The following is a 15004-nucleotide window of genomic DNA, read 5'->3' as shown; positions in this document are numbered from 1 at the left end:
TAGCAGTTGTACTCTCTTCGCATGCTCAGCGTCGTTTCGAAGCCCACGTTTTCTTTTTCTTCAAGTTCAACAAGCAAACCTTTCATTGTATCAGTTAGTAAATCTGTCGCTTTCTTTTCCCGGTTCGTGTGTGTCATCTGCTGCTGTACTTTTGTACAGTATTAATAGTCATATTTTTTATATATTTATTTGAAAGGTAGTGCCGAGGCGCCAAACGTTGATTACGTACTCCGTCCATCGCCATTTTCGTAGTTTCTCACCTTTGTTTTTATTATATCTGTTAGTTAGTACTTAGTAGTTTTCAATCCTAGTCTTGAATATCTTACTATAGTATTTCAACATTATTTTCACTGTGGGCCATCATACCCCTCCCCCACAAAATAAAAGAAGTATGTAGTTTTTTTAATTAACTTTTAATAAACAATAAATATAAATGAAACTCAATTATAACTATATTATAACTGGAAAAATAACTTAAACAATGTTATAAACAAATTGTGGAATGGATTCCAAAAAGTGTCCGATTGGTAATCTGCAAAAGAAAAAAGAAAATTAGAGTTTAGAATTATGTAGATGTGAGTAAATGAGCTGAAGCATTACGGGGCATATTATCAAGAACGGCGATGAAATTAGCGCCATTTCAGCGGCAGGAAACTGCAGCTAAAGCGGCGATAATGGACTTGATAATATGCGATTGTGAATTCCCATAGCAGTCCAGGTTCTGGTGTTAACCTGGGCTACTATGGGAATTCAGAAGGGCATATTATCAAGCCCATTATCGCGGCTATGGACCCGTTCCAGCTCCGCTACGCGGCCGTGAGGTCGTCCCTTTTGCTCTTGCGGTCTTTGGCCTCAGCTGCTGCTGTGGCAATGAGTTCACCCCGAGTGACCGACTTCAGGGCGCCCCAGAGAGCTGTCATGGATATTCCCGGCGTGTCGTTGGTAGCTAAGTAGTCAGTGATGCACTCGCTGATTCGTTTAGTGACGTCTGATTGTTGCAGTAGAGTTTCGCGTAGGCGCCACGGGCCGCGGGGCCAGTGGGCCACGCGAATTGTGAGTGACAGTTCCACTGCATCATGGTCAGAGATGGCTGCCGGCACTATGGTGACCTCCTCGAGATATTTAAGTAATTCAGAGGAACCTACGAAGTGATCAAGTCTGGCATATGTGTGGTGCACGTGCGAGTAGAATGTGAACTGCGATGTGTTCGGGTGTTTAGCTCTCCAGAGGTCCACCAAATCCCTATCTTTCAGCCACTCACGACCATTGGGCGAGAGAGCACCAGTCCCTCCGTAACGGTGTCCCGATCTATCAGCCTGCGCGTCCATGACGATGTTGAGATCCCCCCCTAAGAGTAGGGGTGCGTGTGGGGTCGGAAGCGCCTCGGAGATCGCGCCTTTTAGGAAGGCTGCTTGTCCTGTGTTTGGGGCATAAAGGGAGCCAATCGTAAGGTGTGTGTCACCTAACTGAAATGTATGCACCAAGAGGTGACCCTTGACCTCCCCCACCCTATTCCCCACCTTTCCCTGGAAACTTCTAGATATCAAAATCGCGACCCCAGCAGTTTTCACGGGAGCGCATTCTATGCCAGTCTTTCTGCAAAAGGTGAGTCTCCTGTAGGAGGCAGATATCTGCCCCAGAGTGTTCCAAGTAGGAAATAATAGCCCGCCTCTTAATGGGGTTATTCAGCCCTTTCACGTTGAGGGTTAGTACCTTAAGGGTCACATCAGGCATAGTACAGTGGATTTATGGCACATCTCAAAGTAGGCGTCCCATATGTTACAGAACAGCAACGTAGCAAATCTCAAGCTCTGACCCTCCCGGCAACCCCGCAGACCTATCATCAGACCCTGTACACAAGTGAAGGACAAACCTCCGAATCGGCACAACAGTGACGCATCATCCCCATAAATGATACAACCAAACTGGCACACTGGTCCCCACCCTGGAACCCCCCCAACCCAACAAGCCCCCCAGAATCAACCCAAAACCACCATTGGCTGCATCGTTGCTTATGTAAGCGAAAATCAATGTGAGCGGAGGTCTTACAACTACCCCCACAACCCAAACTCCCCCCTCCCAGCCCCAACTCCTTAGAAATACATAGTCCCAGTCCTGTTAGTCCGCACAGGACCGTGGTAAGAAATATTAAAGGGGTCATCTCCGACGGCGGCCTCTCCGGTCCCCCCGCCCGACCCACCCACCGCATGGGTATAGCAAATGCAATATGGAATCTCCCTTGTAGAAGCGTCTAACACTCTGGAGAAGAAGTTTCTTTGGCTACCTCTGCCAATGCAGTCTAGCGCTCTCTGGAGATGATAGAGGCATCTGGTTTAAGTCGGTGGGGTGATGATCGTTTGTAATTCACAGTCTGCCAGCCCCCTCTAGATGTTCCTTGTGAGCTTCTGAGCACTGGTTCAGTATCGACCTGGTCAAGGCCCAAGAGTGCACAGGTGTCCTTGAGAGACCGCAGCTGGTGTAGCCGTCCATTCCACTTAAATATGATCCGAAATGGGTGACCCCATGAGTAAGGGACCTCTTTTTGCCGTAGGAAGTCCGTCACGGGTTTGAATTCCTTCCTCTTTTGGAGAGTGATGGAAGAGAGATCCTGATATAGAGCGATGGGGTGGCCTTGAAATTGTAGGGGCTCGGCCCTCCGAGCCTCTCGGAGAATCCTCTCTTTAAGGGGGAAATCCGGGAGGAACGCCAAGATGTCTGGTGGTGGGGCTGGAGCCCGACGAGGCAATCCAACCCTGTGGGCCCTGTCGATTCGAATGGCAAAATCCGCAGGTTCCCCCAATGCATTCCTGAAGAGAGACTGCAGGTAGCCGGTGACATCAGCCCCCTCTTCCTTTTGAGGGACCCCCCGTACCCGTATGTTATTGCAGCGGGAACGGTTCTCAAGGTCCTCCACGTGGGCCTGGAGGTCCAGCTGCTGGTCAGTGAGGTGTAGGACTTACTGCTGGAGTTGCTCAATTTCGCTGCTTCTGGTCTGGTCTGCCTCCTCGACTGCGACCACGCATTCCCCAAGTCCCTCCATATCGCACCGGAGCTCTCGGACCTCCCCGGCCACCTCTTGCTCCAAGGATCGGAAGTCCTCCCTGAGTGAGTTGAACAAAGTTTCTAGGAAAGACCTGGTGATTGGTACCTGGTCTTCTGTTGAGGCTGGCGGCGACTTTGTGATCACCGGGGAGGGGGGATCTTTGTTAGTTTTGGGCTGGGACTTGGCGAGCAATTCAGGAAGTGTTTGGGATCCTCTCTTCCCGCTCTGCGCCGCGATTTCATGGGCAGTCTCTGTATAAAGCGGATGGCAAGTCGCTGGGGTCCCGGGGGGTGGTGCAGTTTCTATAGCGTGTCTCCAGGGGGGCCGTCGTGCAGGCGTGGGGTATCACACCCCCTGCTATTCTTATGTCAAGGTTATAGGCGCCCGTAACCGCCCACAGGCCCGCGGGAAGCGCAGCAAAGTTGATTCTGCTTTTGCAGACCCACAGGTCCCACTAAGGTGATGTGTAGTGGGGCCAGAGGCTACGGCCCCCAGTGCCCCAGAACGAGCAATTTCCCAGTGGCACCCTGGGTCCGAAGCGCGATGCCGCTCAAAGCTTTCCCGCAGCCCCACACCGGGGGCTCGATTATGCCCCCCGAGCTGCCCAGCGCCTCCAACTCCACCCCAATTCTCCTCACCTCCGTCTTTTGGGCTCGAGGAGTGGCCTCACGCGGCTGGTCCAGGCCGTCTGTTCAGCAATGGCTACACCGCCAGACGCGGCTCGGTGTTGGTTGGCCGCGGGGCCGCCTCGGAGCTCGGCGGCGTCTTGTGCACCACCAGGCGCAGATCTCCACAGTGGCGGGCAGTGTCGTCCCCCGCTCCCGAGCAGGGCCTCCCTCTGGGCTGTTGGGATGGTTAGGGCGGCCGGGCCGAGCGCTGCGGGTGTCCGGACCGCAGGCCCGAAGCCGGGGCCTCAATTTGCGAGCTCCCGCCTGGGTCCACTCGATCCCGACCGGATCACACAGGCTGTGAGGGATCGCAGCGCAGGAACCGCAGCTGGGACTCGCCTTCCAGTTTCGTCCTCCGAGCAGTTTGCCAGTAGGGTTGTCCTAGCCACAGCTTGCAGTGGGTGTTAGCTCGGCATCGCGGCCGCCATTACGGGCGACAGAGCAGCATCTCTTTACGATTTTCGCCACCACGGGGTGAACAGACCAATGGCACGTTTTTGGGGGCTCCCTCTGTTGTTGGGCACCTCTCCTAGCGTTTTGGCCTCTTTTTGGGGGAGATTCAGGCGTTTAGTGCGGCAATCCGCGGGATCGGGCAGGGAGACTCGGAGACCTGCGTCCGATCACGCCGCCATCTTGGACACGCCCCCATGCATAATCTTTTTAAAGATGTTGATAAGGTTCTGTATTTTCAGGATGACATTTTGATTTTTGCATCCAATCCGACGGAACATACAGACATTCTGCATAAGGTGTTGTGTGTTTTGCAAGATAGTGGGCTCAAACTCACGAGGGAAAAATGTAAGTTTGGTGTGTCATCAGTCGATTTACTTGGGTCATTCAATAAGTAAGGAGGGCATTTCTCCAAAACTAAATTTGGTCAGGGCCATTGAGTTAGCTCCTGATCCTGAGAATAAGGATCAGCTCAGATCCTTCTTGGGGCTACCCGAATATTATGCTAAGTTTATTCCCTTATTCTCTTATAAAACTGTAAACATGAGATTGTTAATGAAAAAAAATGTATTGTTTTTGTGGGATGAAAATTGTGCCAGAGAATTTAAGTTGTTGAAGAAAAGCATTGCGTCTGCTTCTGCATTGGCAACTTTTGACACAGCTTATAGCTCCATTATCATCACTGATGCAAGTAATGTGGTTAAAGGAGCAGTTTTAATGCAATGTCAGAAGGGTCAGCTGGTTACCATAGGTTTTGCATGCAGACCTTTGAGGGGTGCTGAATGTAAATATTCGACTTTGGAGAAAGAAACCCTCGCTTGTTGGTGGGGAATTGAATATTTTCGTAAATATGTTTATGGAACTGTTTTTAAAGTCAGGTCTGACCATCGACCTCTCGTTGATTTATTCTCTACAAAAGGGTGCGGGTAACCAACTTCAAGGATTGCGAGGTGGCAATACAAGTTGCAAGAATTTCATTTTAAAGTGGAGTATATTCCAGGTGTAAGAAATGTATTAGCGGATTGCTTGTCAAGGTTGCCGGCTCCTGATAACAATTTGGTTGAAGAAGATAATGATTTAGATAATGTTGTCTCCATATGTGAAATTTCTAAGGGTTGTATTCAAGAGGATGTATGGAGATCAACATGTGAAAAGAGGTTGATGGGACGGCACTGGAGGACTAGCTCACATCCTCCATGTTTACTCTGCCAGCAGATGTAAATTAAGCCGCAGATAGGTACACAGATTGGATAGATCGAGCATGCAGCACTTTAGCCCAGCCAAAACTTTTTTGCCCCACTCGCACAGTACCATCTGCTCCCTGGTTCTCCAATGAGCTGCGAGAATATAATGTGATCTGTAAAAAACTAGAGTGAGTCTGGCGTACGGATTACCTTCAGCCAGACAAAATTAAGCTCAAAGCCAGTCAAAGGATTCCTAAAGATATGATTAGGAAGGCTAAATGGACATATTTTACTGACCGGATTGAGGAAGCCAAGAACTCAACTAGGGAACTCTTTGACACAGTTGCCAATTTGGTCACCCCTAACTCAGTGATCGTTCCTCCAAGTCTGGAACTTTGTGAGACCCTCGCTAAGTTTTTTTTAAACAAAGTGGAACTGATCTTTACTGCACTTGAGCATCAAGTGGGGTTGACTCTTCTTGAAGGAACACAAAGGACCCCTTTAATCAATCCACATGAGGCAAAACTTTCTGGGTTCTGTCCGGTGAGCTCGGATGAGATCAAAAAATTGCTATATACAACTAAATCGGGTTCGCCCAGGGATCCCTGTCCAGCGTCAGTTGCAAAGTTGGCAGCTACCCCCATATTTTGTACTCTCTCAGATCTATTTAACCATATGTTTGACATCAGGGAATTTCCAACATGCTGGAAATGAGCATCGATTGCCCCACTGCTTAAAAAAACGACACTCGATATTTCAGACCGCAATAGCTATCGGCCCATAGCTCGGCTACCGATGCCAGCCAAACTTATTGAGAAAGTCATGAATGCGCAGCTCTGTACATTTCTCAGAACCTCATTCCCTGAACCCCAACATGGGTTCAGGGAAGGTCACAGTACCGAGACTGCCCTGATTAAGTCAACGGAAGAGATCAGGAAGGCGCTGGATGCAGGGGGATGTGCAGCTCTGGTCCTCCTCAATCTTTCCGCGGCCTTCGACACGGTCCACCACAGCATTTTGATGGATCATTTAGAAGGCTCCGCGATCCAGAGGAGGGCCCTGAGCATTTTGAAATCCTTCCTTGCGAATAGGGTCCAGGTGGTGGCTCTGGGAGATTTTGAGTCTAGAACTTTCAAACTCCCAGGGGGGGTTCCCCAGGGCTCCTCCCTTAGTCCCCCACCCTATTTAATATTTATGTCTCATCCCTCGCCCCAGTGATCTGGTTGTTTGGATTTGAATTACCATCTGATGCAGATGATACCCAGATCGTGGTATCTCTGCTCCCGGGGAGAGAAGAAGGCGTAGCTGCCAGGTTCCAGGACTGCATGACAGCAGTCAGCACTAGGATGGCAGGTAACTCCCTAAAACTGAACTCTTCTAAAACTGAGGTTCTACTCTTTGGTGCTGATGTCAGTTTCTGGAGCCCTAAATCGTGGCCTGACGATATGTGAACACCACCCATTCCGGAAACGAAGGTAAAGAACCTGGGAGTTCTTATTGACAATCAATTATCCTTCAAACCGCAAGTCAATGCATTAACCTCCTCCATTTACTGGATCATGAAAACCATTAGGAAGGTCCTCCCCTTCCTACCGGACAGTAGCAGGAAAGCGGTGGTGAAGGCACTTGTGCTCTCCCGCCTTCATTACTGCAACAGGCTCCTCCTTGAAGCCCAGCAAGTGCTGCTCAATAAACTACAGGTGCTCAAAATGCGGCCGTGTGTCTTATTACTGGTCTGCCCAAGTTTGTGCCGGTTGCACAGGAATTGAGGAAATTGCACTGGCTACCGGTGCGCAAACTGATAATTTTTAAATCATTGTGCATTGTGTATAAGGCAGTTAATGGACTGGGTCCATCTTTTCTCCAGCAGCACTTCAAATTGTACACGCCAGGCAGACAGTTGAGGTCGGCCAAGAAAGGGCTGGTCAAGATAACTCAGATTAGGAAGGCCCGATGGGGAGGCAGAAGCTTAATTTTTGGAGCAGCCACTGTCTGGAATGCCCTGCCCTTGGTCTTGAAGCAAAGTACGGACCTAATGGCCTTCTGGAAAAATATTAAAACCTGGCTTTTTGGCCTTTAGAAACGTAACATCACCTTGGGGAGATAGCATTTCAGCGCTTTATAAATGGTATAAATAAATAAATAAATAAATAAAAAAGACTCAATTTTGAAAGAAGTCACTACGTTTGTAAAGTCTCAGTGGCCTCGTAAAGCTTTATTGTCTGAAAAGATTCTTCCTTTCTTTCAGGTTGCCCAAGAGTTATAAATGATGGTGTGTTATTTAGAGGCTTGCAATTGGTTGTACCCTGCGAGTTACAGCAAGGTATTTTAGAGATGGCTCATGAGAGCATCCCGGTATGACATCCATGAAGAGGAGAGTTAGGAGTGAGTTTTGGTGGCCAGTGATGGTTAAGGCTATTGAACGAAAAGTCAGAAAGTGCATGGAATGTTGTTTGGGCGACAAGTCCCAAAAACATATTTCTTATGAGCGGTTACCCATTTCTAGACCCACACGTGTTTGGGAGAATGTGTCATTAGATATTGCTGGGCCTCTATCTTACAATAAGAATGTGGTGTTTGCCATTATTTTAATAGATAAATTGTCTCAATGACCCGAGGTAAAGATTGTGTCAAGTGTGTCTTCTAGTGTGGTAATAAAGTTCTTGAATGACATCTTTGAAAGGGAAAGTTTTCCTGAGTCAATTACTACTGATAACGGGGTACAATTTGTGTCCTTTGAGATGAAAGAGTTTATAGATTGTCATGGTATTAGGCATAGACGTGTGTCTGTATATTCTCCCCAAAGCAACGGTATTGTTGAGAGGTGGATTAAGGTGTTTAAAGAGGGTCTTCAGTTAGCTTTACTGAATGGGAAGGATTGTAAGCAAACAATAAGTGAAGTTTTGTGGTGTTATAGGAACACTCCTAGGAGCATGGGTGATCTGTCTCCTTTTGAAAAAATGAGGGGAAGGAAGTGTGTTTCCAATATGAGCCAAACATGGATGAGATGGGTAGGTTCTCGTAAAGATTGTGTCAAAGATGATCAGAGGGCTAACACTACCCAACTGAGTGTCAATGATTGGGTGCGAGTTAGAAAAGGTAGATTTGTCAAATCTGGTGAATCTCGGTATTCTTGTCCTTTAAAAGTTACACGTGTGGGTAGACAGGTGGTTGAGCATTCTGATGGGAATTTGTGGAGTTTGTCCAAAGTAATCACGATTCCCAGATGGTTGTAGCCAAAGGGAGAAGTTCATGGCTCTGGTGCAACGTCAAATTTTAATTCTGCCAATAGTGCTGGTAATTGGAGGAAATTCATCAATTCCACTGATGACAATTTTGACCAGAGAAAACTCACCACTTTCTCTGATGACAATTTTGACGATTCACATAACCAACATGTTCAAAGGAAACATCGGGACCCAGTGTGGTATAAGGACTACAAAATGTAGCAAGTAAATTGTTACGAATATGAATGAGTGTGATTTCTGTTATCCATGAAATAATCACTTTGTATTATGATTTTTAGTTATTTTAGTTCAAAATGTTTTTAAGTTTTACATATAACCTTTTTGATTTTGATAACTTATAATCCATTGATATTTGTATTATTGTTATATTTTTGTTTTTACGAAGGGAAATGTGTGGTGTTGCGTGTCGTTTCTGGAATTCGGAACACCGTTGTGTTCTGAATTCCAGGAAGGACAGTTACGACCCAGGATTTACATGCAGACATATCTTGGCTTCTCTCTAAAATAAATACGAATTCAAGTATAACCAGACTGGCTGAATATCGTACTTTACTTCAGTTGTCTCATGGTGTATGATTTGATGTAGTTTAAATCCCAATAAATATAAGTGGTCATCATCAGAACTAGAGTATTTAAAAAGTCTGAGAAGAAAAAGGAAGGACTGAAAGGGCCTGCAATAGTCAAGAGTGGGGAAGCCTCCATTTGATTAAATGAAACTTATATGAGGAGATGTCAACAACCAGTGGTGGCTTGTGCATTTCAAAGTGGTGAGGCCGCAGGTAGCATGCAGTGATCAACTCGTGTAAGGAGGATCAAAGCACGTGGAGTGCATTATCATCACCTGAAATGTACTGGGGCCCAAGCACTCCAGTGCCAAAAATCTGACAACACCGCACTGGCTTCTTCTGCGGGTTACTGGCCAGCGGATCACCTGAAAATGAAACGTTCCCTGTGCTGGGAAGGCAGCAGACTAACCTAGGCATGAGAACTACCACCCCCTACACTCTACTGCAAAAAATATGCAAAAAAACTGGACTTACTGTAAGTGACACTGAGATGAAGAAGACCGCTTTCCTGGCCGCTGTCCCATGTCCTTGTCATGGTGAGGAGTCCCATGGCCAAGGCTCCTTCTTCTGCTGTCTGGAAGTAATCCTCACTAGACTCAGAATCTGCTGTGAACCTCCCACCCCCATAATGAATCTTCTGTAGAGTCGAAGAGTAACAAAGGCACCCCAAAATGTCCAGGTAAACTTGGGCATAACTGCAATAACTGAAAAAAGTGTACACTTGGAACTCATTTATGACACAATCTGATTCCAAAAACGTCTTTGTAGACTTAATCTGTATAAGAGAATTTATATTAAACCAGACAATTGTTCTGTAATGGCTTAATCTTTTTTCAATTTAGAGTAGTGACCAAACAACCAGTACATCATTATATACATATTACAAATTTGATCCAACGGAACAGAAATTTATTTCAAGTCATACATTGCAAAAAATATTTATTGCATTGATAATAAGATAAGTGATGGGAGCATTCTGAGAAGCACCCCAAGTGAAAGAACCTGAACCAATAAAAGAAGCAAAGTGACCAGTTGAGTGAGCAGGAACTATAAAACGGGTTTCTTTGGGGAGACAGCCAGTTCTTTTGCACATAATAATCACCAATAGATGAATACACAATGTGATGCATACACCTACCTATGGTCTGTATCTTTCTTTTTTTCGACTGAGTTTCAACCCAGCTGAAGGATACTAGGGTCTCATCAGGACTGAAGATAGACCTGGGGAATGGTTGTGACTGTAAGCGTGGTCTATTCAGTATGTCGCAGACCAGGTCAGGACAGTCCCACGCAGGCTGTCTGAGGAGACACAACTTGAACAATTCAGGGAACATCTACACACTTTTATATCTGTGCACTTCTCTGTTTAATGGGTTTTGAGTTATAGCTGTTTAAGTGTTTGCAAAGGATGCTATTTGCAGGATTTGTCATTGCCAACTGTACACAGTAGAAAATCCATACTACGATTTGCAAAAGCCTTACGAAGTCGCAATGTTCAGAATGTGACTCGATGCTATTCGGAATTAAAATGAGGCTTGTAGTGGGTGTCCCTCTTTAGATCACATACCATTGATATCATAGTGACTCCCCAAAAGGGTGGCATTGGAATTGCATGGAGGAGCCAACCAAGAAGGGGCAGCTTCCAATTTGCAAATGTGGGCTAGGATATTGAGGTGAGCATAATGGGGGTCTGAGACGAATGCATTCTTCAGCCAATGCCCTTCACATCACATACATGTTCTTATTGAAGCCGCTGTTCCGACAAGGGACACAGGCTGTCATAAAAAATGCATTGCCACTGTGAATATAGAGATCGAGATGTGCTGTCCCTTGCAGGCCTCCTTCCGTTCATCCACAGCTCTTTTGGTAGGATTTACGAACAAAATCATGCCTTATTAATAATAATGAGGCAGGATTATTCAAATCCTAAAGAATGGTCAATTTTTACACTGTGACCCTTTTGTATGTAGTCCACAATACAAAAACTATTCTCAGGTCTTAAACTTGTTCCTTTGAGCAATAGTAAGCAAAATAAACTGCGAGCAATGCTGCTTGTCCAAGTGTTTGCCATGTTGATGTTACCAGTTTACATCTCGTATCAGGGAAATAACATTTTGTTCAGAATACCCTTCTAGGAAATGATCACAGTCTAAAGAGGTGAAATAATTCAGAGAACACCGAAACATGGAGCATATTTACTAGGAACCTTCCTGCACATAAACAATCAATGGTGTTTGCTCTTTCTGTGTATGCTGCACAACACAGCACATATGGAAACAGTAAAAACGAGGAGAAATAAAGGATTTCTCCTTGTTTTGCCAGGCTAAACTTCGGGCAGCTTCAAAATCAATGGGTGTTGCAGTGGAATGCCTACCGCAACACCCCTCGCCTATCACTTTCAAGATGTGTAGCGTGAAAGTGGGCCTTATTCACAAGATACCGTTAATTCACGTTCAGTGGCCTAACTCGCCTTGTGACTAAGGCGAAGCCCCTCTACAAAAAGGAACATCGGATAAAGTGATGTTCCTGTGGCGGTAGAACTTGTAAATATGCCCCTATATTTTAATAACATTGGTTAGTGTAATATATACTTGAAAAATATGTCTGCAACGGATGCTTGAAAGAGCAGTGGAAAAGTGCTTCATATTTCTCTGGCCATTTAATTTTAACTCAATTACTCTTTTTTTCCAAAAGTATCTATTTTTTGTTGATTAGGAGACAACATGTTTTGTGATCTTTTTGACTTGAAGCACACAGTCGTAATTAGCAAGCAGTAGTCTGGCCCATTTTGTGACATTAAAGTCAAACTTCTAAAGCATGGCATGCATTTTTTAGATGTGCCCCGAGCAGAATCCAAGATTATTCTCTAGAGTTGTTTTTTTGTGCTTTTGTACCTTGAGAAATTAATTTACTGCCCCTATCACAATCATGGTCTTGCTTTACAAAACAGTTTATCGATTTGCCAAAGTCTAAAAACAAAGCTGTCTTCATGATTCATTGATCAAAAGTTGGACTCAAATGGCAAGATCATTAACTTCAATGTCAGAAGTATTAATTAAATGGTAAACCGTTCTTTGAAATAAAATCAGTATTAGGAATCCCAGTCTTGCACTGCTAAAGCTGCATGTTTTCTTTATGAAGTATTAGGGTACTCAAAGCAAAAAATGCGTCCCCGTTGGCTTACAAATCGATTACATTTCTTATAAACCTTTCATATGAGTTAAATTAACGTTGCAGAGCTAAATATGAACTCACTACACAGGCTTTCTTACATACGAGATTTACTATGCCTAGCATGAAAGGGCAAAGGCTGTTGTTTTACTATGTGTCTCCTGATCTAGGATTACAATTGTTTAAACATTTGGCAAAGACAAGAGGTCTCACCTATTGGTTTTTCCAAAGCTGTGTAGACCTATTGGCTTTGCAAATGATGAACACAATTGGCAAAATGAAAACAAAAAGTGCAACAATGAGTATGCACGTGTGCGTCTTCATTCTTGTTCATTCCATGGATCATGACATAATTGCGTATCAATTTTATTAACCGGGTAATTCAGATTCAACAGGAGTGGTGGTGAAATCTTCACTTCCCTGGATCCACTAATGACCATGCAAAGATCATTAATGATCGTCATTTTTTCAAGAAACAGAAAGCTTGATCAGGTTCTTTAGACCATTTAAACTGTATTCTTTTACGAAGTAATTGAGAAATAACTTTAAATATTCCAGGAAAATTGATAATTGATAAATAAATTATCTTTAAAGGATTGGCACACTCCAGGAAACAGGAAATAGGGGTATATTTAAAAGAACGTGTGATAACTACTGCAAGAGTAGCGTAACACAGCTTTCAACATCGCAGCCCATCACAGGAAAACAACTCAGTGACAACGTGGAATTCACAACACGGCGGTAGCATGCGATAGTCTGTGACACAGCGGCCAATACACGTGACACAACCACCTTGACGGAGATAAAAACACAAACTCCAACGCGAAAAAACCTGCGATGGGCAAAAGCGCGATAAGAACCAGCGTGAGGGCAGCAATATACACGTGCAATGCGGGAAAAAACACAAGAACAGCATACTGAAGAAGCCACAGAAAAAAATCCAACAACGGGGGAGTACCACGGATGCACCCTGGCCAACTGCAGAGGACAACATGTACACCACAACATCCCAGCACTGTGGAAAAACAGAACCGACAGGCACCATGCATGAAAGAGACCAGTGACAGACAAATCCGAGCCGCACAAGCAACACACCCACCGTGCAGCATACGCTCATAGGCAGGAGTGCACCTCGATATTGAAAACATCCTGGTACTAACAGCTCCCCCACCACATTTGAACACAGGACACAACTGATTCCGCAAATGTGCACGACCTGGCAAATCACATCTGAAATTGTAGGGAAAAGTAACATTAAAATGTACAAGTACAAGCCAAAACCTGCAAATATGTTTTATTCACATATGCAGTGCATATGGACATTTACTACTGTCGCTTGATTGCCATGGACAGCCACATTGTGACGTGTCCATGAGAAGTAGGTGTCAATGATGGTATTCCTATGGGGCAGTCCTGCCGCTGCTGCAGTGGGATGTGGACCACCTGCCCCATCACCACCATCAGCGTCCGGTACCTCTGGGACTGGGATCCATGGGGCCCTGGCGCGAGCACAGATGTTGTGCAACACACAACATGCAACAATCAGCTTGCACACGATGTTGGGCTGTACAGGAGCTTCCCACCTGTGCCGTCCAGGCACCTGAAACTTGACTTTAACACGCCAAATTTGCATTCCATGATGCCCCTGGTGCGTATGTGTGCTGCACTGTACTGCCTCTGGGCAGGTGTGTCAGATCCCGGAGGGGTGTCATCATCCAAGGACAGAGTGTATATCCTTGATCACCTGTGAGAGTGCAGGGAGGAAAGAGTCAATGCTTGGGTCGACCGAATGTGATGGCAGGTCCACCAATCCAGTGACGCCTGTGCTGGCTGTGTGTGGGGTGAGTGTAAGCCATCCCACAGGAAGTAGCTGATGTTTGCAACTACACCAACAGTCATCAGGCACCCAGAAATGCAATGTCAGATCTACAAGGGGGATGACAAGATTCGCACAGGGCTATTGGCCCAGATGCACAGCGGGCGAAACGGGCCAACCACCACAGGACGCTGACCTGCAGTAGACTGGGGTACGGTCATGTGGGCAGAGCAGTGCCTCAAATGTGTTATGGCTGCATTTCGCAACTCCACACGTTCAACTGTTGTGTGGCTGTGGTGCCATAAAATGTCTGTTTTAGGTGCAGGGGTAGGCCAGGATGACCATGGAGTGGTTGGTCGTGTCTGGTAGGTGGTCGTGTAGTTTGACATGTTGATTGAGGTTTGGTCAAGTGTGTATCCCCACAGTTGTGCATTGTGCGGTGGAGGCATAGGGATGTGTGGTGTGTTGACTTGGTACTTACCAACGAGCAGTCCCGTTCCATATGTGTCATCCTGGAAGCGCTGGTTGATGATGGACTTATGGAAGATGAAGGAATCATGCACAATGCCTGGGTAGTTGGCGATGTCATTGGTGAACAGTACCCGGTGGTCCACAATTGCCTGCACATTGATGGAATTTGTGTGCTTTCTGTTGTGGTAGTGGTGTGCAGAATCCGCAGGGGGCACAAGTGGGACATGTGTGCTGTCTATTGCCCCCAACACGGCCAGGAATCCGGCTATGGCGTAGAAGCCTTGCTTTGTCTCCAGTTGTTCCTGCGCAGTGTTGGGGTAGTGAAGGTACTGAGGATGGCATCCAGGACAGGTGTGATGAACTTAGATAGAGCTGGCTGTGAGACCC

Source organism: Lissotriton vulgaris, chromosome 12 (assembly GCF_964263255.1).
Source record: "Lissotriton vulgaris chromosome 12, aLisVul1.2, whole genome shotgun sequence".
Taxonomy (NCBI): domain Eukaryota; kingdom Metazoa; phylum Chordata; class Amphibia; order Caudata; family Salamandridae; genus Lissotriton; species Lissotriton vulgaris.
The sequence above is the reverse complement of the archived record's forward strand: the minus strand, read 5'-3'. Positions refer to the sequence as shown.